The sequence below is a fragment of the Microtus oregoni genome, unplaced genomic scaffold (genome assembly GCF_018167655.1).
Source record: "Microtus oregoni isolate MIOR12 unplaced genomic scaffold, Mior012 000001F_ref0000356, whole genome shotgun sequence".
NCBI lineage: Eukaryota > Metazoa > Chordata > Mammalia > Rodentia > Cricetidae > Microtus > Microtus oregoni.
In genome coordinates this window covers 88,621,655-88,630,976 of record NW_024543060.1, presented here as the reverse complement: position 1 = coordinate 88,630,976, position 9,322 = coordinate 88,621,655, and positions in this window count along the sequence as shown.

The window sequence follows — 9,322 nt, the reverse complement described above, 5'->3', positions numbered from 1 at the left end:
GGCCTCCTGAGTGCTGGGATTATAGGATTATGGTGTCATGAGCCAACATTCTTAGTTTAGAATGAGTCTTTAGTACTTTATGTGGATGGTATTTTTCATATCTATTTCATAGTACTTAAAGATAAGTAGTCCAACAAGCTCCTACTTATCCTAGCAATTTGAATATTTTATTACTTTCTTTCCTTACTCCCAAGGGTAAGGAAAATGGTGTAGAAGTTCATTGAGTTGTGTAGGCTTTAGATCTGGTTAATTTTGGTGTGAGATTTTACATTTGCAAGCTGTTTTGTATATGATAAAGCTTATAAAATCAATGCTTAAAACAACAACAACAACAACAAAAGCTATTACCCCCCCCAGACGCTGGAACTTTTCTCTTTCCTCATTTATCATAATCTTCTTACCTTTTTTTTCCTAGACTCTGAGTGTTTAGAGACATTTATCAAGGTGGCAGTAATGAGTTTCTTTGTATGTAGGTTCTTTAACCTAAAAGAGCATACTTCAACTAAGAAATAACAAAAAATTGCTTGCTTATTTGCAAATAAAAAATAATTTGCTTGTTTTTTTGATTGAAGGCTCTATTCATAATTTAATTTTTTCATTTTTACACAAAATTTATAGGGTCAGGTGATACCTACATTTCTACCTTTGTAAATGTCTGTTCTATTAGAAACTTCATAGTTACTGAATATCTTTATAAAAACAGGCTGGCACTTTCTGTTCTGTGTTTAGATAGTCTTATGTAGGCCTTGAACTTGCTATATAGCAGCCGAAGATGATAGCCTTGAACTTGGGGTCCTCCTGCCTACACCTCATTCCTGGGATTACAGGCATGTGCATACCTTGTTTGTGCAGTGCTGGAGGTCAAACCGAGGGCTTCATGCATGCTGGGTAAGCACTCAACTGACTGAGCTGATTTAGGGAAAGTAATTTAATGACTGAGGATATTAAAGAGGTCACCTTCTTCTAATTCGAGTCTAAATTTATTCCCAAAAAAGCATTAGAAGGTTTCTTTATCCTTATGTTTCAATTATTAATGACAAATCCATTCACTAATATAGTATGTATTAATATACTTATTAATAGAGCTACCATTTCATTCCTTTTACAATTTTACTATATGCAGTATGAATACACACACACACACACACATGTCTTTATATATTTGAACTTTGGAGTTGAACGATCAACTTAAATGTTTGTAGTTTGGGGCCTAGCAATGTGACTTAACAGGTTAAAGTGTTGGTGGCCTGCATCAGGTCTCCAGGATTGAACCGCCTGAAGGTTGTCCTCTGTCCTCCACATATAATCCTGTACCTCTCTCTCTGTCTCTGTCTCTCTCTCTCTCTGTCTCTGTCTCTCTGTCTCTCTCTCTCTGTCTCTGTCTCTGTCTCTCTCTCTTACACACACACACACACACACACACACACACACACTATAATAAATAAAAAACCAAAAATGTGTAATTTAGAATAGAATGTAAGTCAGCTCCAATTAAAATTAAATTTTTGAAAATACTCAGAACTCCCCTGATGAGAACATTCTTATGACTCCAATGAGCATATGAGCTTGTGGATATTGAAGTGAAATAACTTTTCCTTAATTATGCTAAATCTCAAAAGAAGCAAAGAAATTAGTTCAAGCATGAAATTAGTTCTAGAAACAAGATAGAGCTGTGTATTCCTATGAGGATATAGTTTTGTTATTTAAAATTGTGCTTTACCACCAATTTATCCACCAAGTGGAGATATATAGATAACATTAGAAATAATAATACCTTTAAGAACGTGCTTGTTTAGATTTGAAGAGCATTTATTGAACATCTACTTAGAGCTGAGTGTCTTAATGAATCTGATTTGTAAGACAGCTAAGCAGCCGGATATGGTCTACGTGCCTGTAACCCCTACATCCAGGGAGGTGGAGGAGTTCAAATCCAGGCTTAATTAAAGAGGAAGTTCACCCAGTCTGGGATATATGCAAACCTGTTACAAACAGACAGACAAGACAAACAACAGTAATTGTGTTCTGTTCTTGTGGAGTGAACGGTGTCTTTCTAAATTCATGGTCATCTGTCAAATTCCAATCCCTGTTACATCAGCAAGAAACTTAAGTGGAGAAGAGGTCTTTAAAGACACAAACGAGTTGAGACAAATCTAATACAATTTAAAGATGAATGGAAGTAAGACCTGTGGAGAAGGGGAAGATGGCCAACCAGAGAGGCCAGAGGACGCTAACACCGTACCATCCAGCTTCCAGAGTTCTGGGAAACACACTTCTCTTTCCATCATCGGCTCTGTAGGATTTTGTGACTCCAATCCAAGGCAGCTAAAACACCTCCGAAAGTGTGCAGCCCAGTCCCACATGTGCCCAAGGTCTCTAAGCCGAGGTAAGGTTACACCAGGGTTGAATCCAGATGTTCTGATGCACACCCGGGTTTTCCGCGCACGACTTTCTGACAACAGAAACCGCGACCTGCAAGAGGATGGCGAATGCTTCGGGAAGCATTTGTAGCAATGCAGAATAAAACGTATACATTTATCCTGATGAGAACTACAGAGCCCAGAAAAACCTCACAACGATTCCCCTTCTGTTGTTGGCTGCGGATCGAGTCCGGCTTGGTCCCCCACATCGGCAGGTTTCGGTTCAGCTGGGTACCAGGAGGAAGCCAGCCCGTGAATATGGTAGGTGGGAGGACGCTGGATTGCAGCAAATAAATAGAGAATGAGTCGCATGTGTTTCTTTGTTAGTGTACGGGAGCTGAAAAGCATATCCGTGCTGGAAAGCTATAGCTAGGACGAACTCTTCGTTTTTTACACTTAGCTTAGCTTTCTTCTCCGATTGTTGAACCTGTTCCCATTGCTACTCCCTGATCTATAACATGTACGCAGGCACTTTGAAAAGCGGAAGCCATGCTTTATTTACTGTTTTCCCTCACAGGAAGACTTCCTTGTACAAATACAATTGAAATGAAATCAGGGGGCACATGCAAATGGAAAAGGAATTTTATTTTACCTTCAGAAAAGGCTTTTTTTTTTTTTTTTTTGCCAGGTGTAGTGACCCACGCGTTTAATCCCAGCCCTGGCATAGCAGAGGCACACAAACTCTGGGAGTTTGTGTCTAGCCTGGTCTGCATAGTGAATTCCAGAGGGGGGAAAAAAACAAAACAAGAAAACAAACAAACAACAACAAAACAAGAACCAAAAACCAAAAAATAGAAAAGCCTTTTTAAAGACCTTACTTATTTTTGAAACTAAGAAGCTTGAACGACAAGAAGAAAATTCAGTGAGCAGTGCAGGCGCGGAGGGGAACCGGGGGTGAATTAAGCAAGCTCGAAGCAGAGGCAAAGGAAGAGAGGCCGATATGTGTGTCTGGTATCAGTTGCTCCGCACACAGTGCTGATGGATGCCCTTTCTCCCCTCCCCTCCTTCCCTCTCCTGTCTGCGCATCTCCCAGGTCCCGGATTCAGTATCTTCCGTGGGCACGGAGTTTGATGTACCTGCCGTTCAGTGTCACGGGGCTTTGCAGGACACTTGCAACACTGGTGACATTTGTGGTCCTTGCTCCACAGCCCTTCTCCCGAAGAGAATGTGAGCTCTGTGTGGTTGGGATCACATTCGGCTTGCTCACTGCTGAATCGCCAGCACTTGGCAGACTTCCTAGGACATAGCAAGCATCCAGGAAGGGTTGAATGAATACCCTGGGAAATCCGTGCTCTTGTTACATCATCAAGGCAATGCAAGTTTGTTTCTTAACACGCTTGCTGCAAGGAGAACTGACTTCCAAGATGCTCTGTGCCTCCACTTTTGTGTTAGCAAATAAAAATTAGCCAAAATCAGGGGTGGGCTATGCTTTTTGGTCACTGACTTTTTTTTATATAAATACATAACTTCTGATAGAAGTACCATGAGGATAAAGGAAGATATTTGATTTGTTTTTGTTCATTCTGTAATCCAGAGCAGAGCCTGGCAAGACAGGAAGTTCATGATAAGATGTTGCTCTAATAACAAAGACATCGAATATCAGCTCTACAGCTCTAGACAAGAAGACAAAAATATGTCAGCTGAAGATTAAAGGCCATAATGTGGAGAAGGATCACAGGATGTCAAACCTTCCATTGTTGGTCTCCTCGGAGTCAAGATGAAAAGAGAAATCACCAACCGCTCAGTTATTGTTATCAGCAAAGGGCATTCCCCTAGCGCTTAAGCAATCTTTCCTAGTTTAGCTAATTTACTTGCAAATGCGAGGCTTCATAAAGAGTTCACTAAATCGAGTAGTGGAGGAAGGTTCCCAGGAACAGTCCTGCCTCTTCCAGGCTAGCAGATGTCATAGGCCTGATAAAAGCAAAAGCAATGACATTGGAGTGTAATTGATAAAAGTCGATCTGCACCGGGTTGGCTAACAGCGCAATAGTCCTGAGGTTCCCACCTGACTTAGGTTTACTGGTGTGCACGAGGCGGTGGGGGAGGGGCACTTCAGATGCCGCTTTACATGTACACACCTCCCAAACTCGTAAGCATGAGATGAAACAGTCCGCATTATATGTCTGGTCACATTCAATGTTTCTAAAAAGGCTTCGTCTGTTATTCTCTTGGGCGGATCACCTGAAGAGTGTGTATCTTGCCCAGATGTTCAGTATCATGGCGTCTTAGTCCTTCTGCTGTATCTAATCAACAAAGTCCGACCGCGAGGCTGGAGAGATGGCTCAGTGGGGAAAGCACTTACTGGGCAAACACGGGGGGTGGGGAAGGGGCTGTGTTTGATGCTCTGGAACCCTGTAAAAGCCTGACGGAGCAGTGTGCCTGCAATCCCAGTGTTCCGATAGCAAGACGGGAGGTGGAAAGAGGAAAACACCGGGAGTACACAGACCAAGTCGCCCAGTACGTGCAGTGGTGAACAGCAGAGACTGCCTGAAAACAAGCTGAAGGGTGAGGAAGCCCCTGAGGTGTCCTCTGCCCGTCCCATAATCTGTGGCCCATGCATGTCTACCGTCACAAGAATGTGCACACACATATACATCCACATACATCACACGCATCTCGAGTGTCAGGGATCCCAGGAATAACAGAGAGAAAACTCCCATAAATATGCCTGTGATCTCAAAATCACTGCTGCTCTAACGGTTGTTAATAGCCTATTTGCTAATGTGGATCAGGCCTGGGTTTGAAGTTTGGGCAAAGGGGGAACATGGCATGGCAAAGTTGCACAAAAAGGCAGACATATGGGTGGGAAGAAGTCACAGGCACATTCTTGCAGCAGAAAGGATAACTATATGATGCTATCTATCACAAAGTGTGCCTTTTTAAAAATTATTTTTATTTTATGTTTATGGCTGTCTTGTCTGTCTGTCTGTCTGTCTGTCTGTGCACCACATATATTCTTTGTTCACTTGGAAGCCAGAAGAGGACCATGGGAATCCCCTGCAACTGGAGTTGTAGAAAGTTTTGTGAACCTTTATGTGGGCGCTTGGATTTGAACCTGGGTCTTTTGGAAGAGTGACCAGTGCTTTTAAACACCGAGTCAGCACTCCAGTCCCAAGAAGTGTGCTTTTTAAGTGCAACAAAATGCTGGCACAGGACTAAGGAACACGTGACCTTTTCCATGAAGTATGGCGATCTGGGACTTCCTGGAGTGCAGGGGCAAGCCCTTGCTGCTCAAACCCACGTGTTTTGAGATTTCATTACCTGCTCTCTAGGGTAAATTCAGCCTTGAGACTTACGTAGACAGTTGGATGTTTCATTTATGTGACCCAGTGTGCTCTACTCATAGTTTAATTGTGAACAAAACAATAAATCCAAAATCAAGTGGTGCATTTCAGAACAGGCAAATAAAGGAGCTGGTCTTCATACTGCTTCTTCCTTACGAGAGTACCGTTTTCAATCTAAGACTTGAAAGTTAGGGATGGTTTGGTTAAAAAAAGAAGAGTCCATGTGGAATGAGTAACTAGAAAGTGACAATTTGTTCATATTGAAGTTATGATCTATAAGGAGCTCTAAAGTCACTGAAACTTCCCATCGTTTCAAGAAAACAATGATATGTCTTGAATCTACTGAAGAATTGAAGTTGCCAGGCAAAATTCTACCCAAATCTAAAGAAACAGTTTAAGTATAGAGAAAAAGAACCCAAATTATCTTACCTGGCACTATATATTATATATATATAAAAGATATGTATTATATTAATGTTATATATCGTAGTTGAATGTAATTGTCCTCTGTAAACTCAGAGGAAGTGGTACTAGTAGGAGGTGGCTTTTTTTGGAGGAAGTGTGTCACTGTGGGGGGTGGGCTTTGAGGTCTCATAAATTACCAAGCCACACCCAGTGCTTCAGTCCACTTCCTGTTGCCTGCAAGATGTAAAACTCTCAGCTACCACTCCAGTACTATGTCTGTCTGCATGCCACCGTGTCCCACCATGATGGTAATGGTTTGAACCTCTGAAACTGTAAGCCACCTCAATTAAGGGTTTTCCTTTATAAGAGTTGCCGTGGTCATGGTGTTTCCTCACAGCAATAGAAACCCTAACTAAGACAATATGTAAAGAGAATTTATTAGAATGGCTAATAGGCTTGGTTTAACTAGTTCAACAGTGAGTCTTCCGATGGAAAGTCCGAGAATCTGGACTTCATTCAAGCCTACAAGACTGAATGTCTCAGTAGTTTTCAGTGTATGCTGGAATCCCAAAGAAGTAGCCTCCAACACCAGTGAAGGAATGGATCTGTAAGCGAGACAGAGAGCAAGCAGGCAAAGAGAGCAAGCTTCCTTCTTCCACGTCATTGATACAGGTGTAGTGATAGGAGCGGCGGGGCTGCGTCCCCAGCACCCCAGCTGCCTGCTAGCTTAGGCCCGAAATAACAACACACAAACTGTGTTCATTTAAACACTGCTTGGCCCATTTCTATCTAGCCTCTTCTAGGCTAATTCTCACATATTAATTTAGCCCATTTCTAATCATCTGTGTTGCACCCCAAGGTGCGCTTACCGGGAAGATTCTAGTCTATGTCCATCCGGGGTCGGAGCTGAATCGCGTCTGCCCGGGAGAGCAGAGCATGGAGTCTCTGTCTGAGGCGTCTTACCTCACTTCCCTCTTCCTCCCAGCATTCTGTTATGTTTACTCCACCCACCTATGTTCTAAGCTATGAGCCCAAGCAGTTTGTTTATTACTTAAACAATGAAATCAACAGATTGATATATGACACTCCCACATCATACAGGCTAGCATCAGAGGGTACGACCGAGATTAAAGGTGAATCTGCTTACCTTTGGATTAAAAGTGAGTCTTCTTCCCACTTCAAAAGATTTCATTAAAAAAAAAAACAAACTTACGACAGGTGTACCCAGTCACTTGGGTTTTAGTTAAGTCTAGTCAAATTGGCAGCCAAGAACAGAGTTCTCTAGGAATTAAGGATGATTCATAGCAATGAAGCAGTGGAGTAAGGGCACAGTCAGAAAGCAGGAGAATTTCTCTTCCTTCCTTCCTTCCTTCCTTCCTTCCTTCCCTCCCTCCCTCTCTCCGTCCCTCCCTTCCTTCCTTCCTTTCTTTTTCTTCCACTCACTTGCTCCAGCCTACTTTCTGGCATGACATAGCTCAGAAAATTTTGGGGAAACAGGGCTCTGAACTTTATTCTGCAAACTGGAGATAGCAGCGGACTTTAAAAGCAAGGCTCAAGCCTGTCTAGAGGCTGCCTGCTTAGTCTCTTTGTTACCTAATTCAGAGCTCAGATGACCAAAAGTAGAACAGCTTAGGTTTCAGGCTGTGAGAGCCTCATGAAGCAGTCAGTGCAAACGGTTCATGGAAATATAAAGCCACAGACTCATGGACACTTAGGATGAGGGGTAATTGACTGAAGAATACAACACAACAGTTAAGGCTTCAATAATAAGTAAAGGAGAAATCCCAGAAAGAAAAGATCTTTAAAATCAGTCATCTACATTGGGGGAGTCAGAAAAGAACACACACACACACACACACACCACACACACATACACAGACAACACACAGACACACACCACACACAGACACACATAATGCACACATACACACACAACACACACATACACAGACAACACACAGACACACACCACACACAGACACACATAATGCACACATACACACACACCACACACAACACACACACAGACAACACACATACACACACCACACACAGACACACATAATGCACACATACACACACACAACACACACATACCACACACATACACACATGATACATTCACACCACAATGCAACAACACACACCACAGAAAGAGAGAGAGAGAGAGAGAGAGAGAGAGAGAATGTATGCTATGAAGAGGCCTGAGAAGACCATAAGCATTTATATTAGTTTAATTAGCAAAGGACTTCTCCGATTCAGAGACAAGCTTCAAAGACTAGAAGAAGTGGCTATGGCTGTGTTTTCTCAGATGTCCAATTTTTGACAAAACACAAGGCATACAAAGAAACGGGAAAATATGATGCATTTAAAGAAAGCAGACATCTTAGAATATGTCCCTGTAGAAACATTAATATCAAACTCGTGGATAAAGGCTTTAAAACACCGTCTTAAATATACTCAAATAGCTGAAGAAAAAATATCCACAAAGGGAACCAAGAAAATGACACGAGCAAAGTTTAGAATATCAAGAAAGAATCGGGATTTATTTAAAAAAATAAACAGAAGTTCTGGTACAGAAAAAGATAATAGCTAAATTGAAAAAAAATTACAGAAGGCGCTCAACAGCCACAGAAAGAGGAGGGATAAAGAATAAGGTCCTGGAAGACAGGTTGCTGAAAAGGTATCAAAAGAACAAATGAGATAGTACTGAAGAAACATGAACAGAACCTCAGGGATTTATCAAACACCATCAGCCAAATCAGCACATGTTTATGACAGTTTGGGGACAAGAAAAAAGGAAGTGACATTATGTAAAGATACAGGAAGGTGAATGGACATAGAATGTATTATGTAAAGTGAGGTCACCCAAACTCACATGTTCTCCCTCATATGCTGGTTCTAAACATAAGGTCTTCATGTTTACAGGCGAACAGTTGCAAGCTCAGGTATAGTGTTACACTTGGAAAGACCAAGAAAGGGTAATATTAGGTAATAATGAAGGGTAAAATGCAGACAAAAGAACCCAGGAATTGTGAAAGGTACTAGAAAGTACTAGAAAGTTCACTGTTCTTTCTTCTAGTTTCAAATTTGTCTGATTCTCTCTCTCTCTCTCTCTCTCTCTCTCTCTCTCTCTCTCTCGTGTGTGTGTGCTAGGTAAGTCAAATACAGCATAAATGTTGGGTGCAGTAGCGTGAGTGGAAAGGTTAACTTATT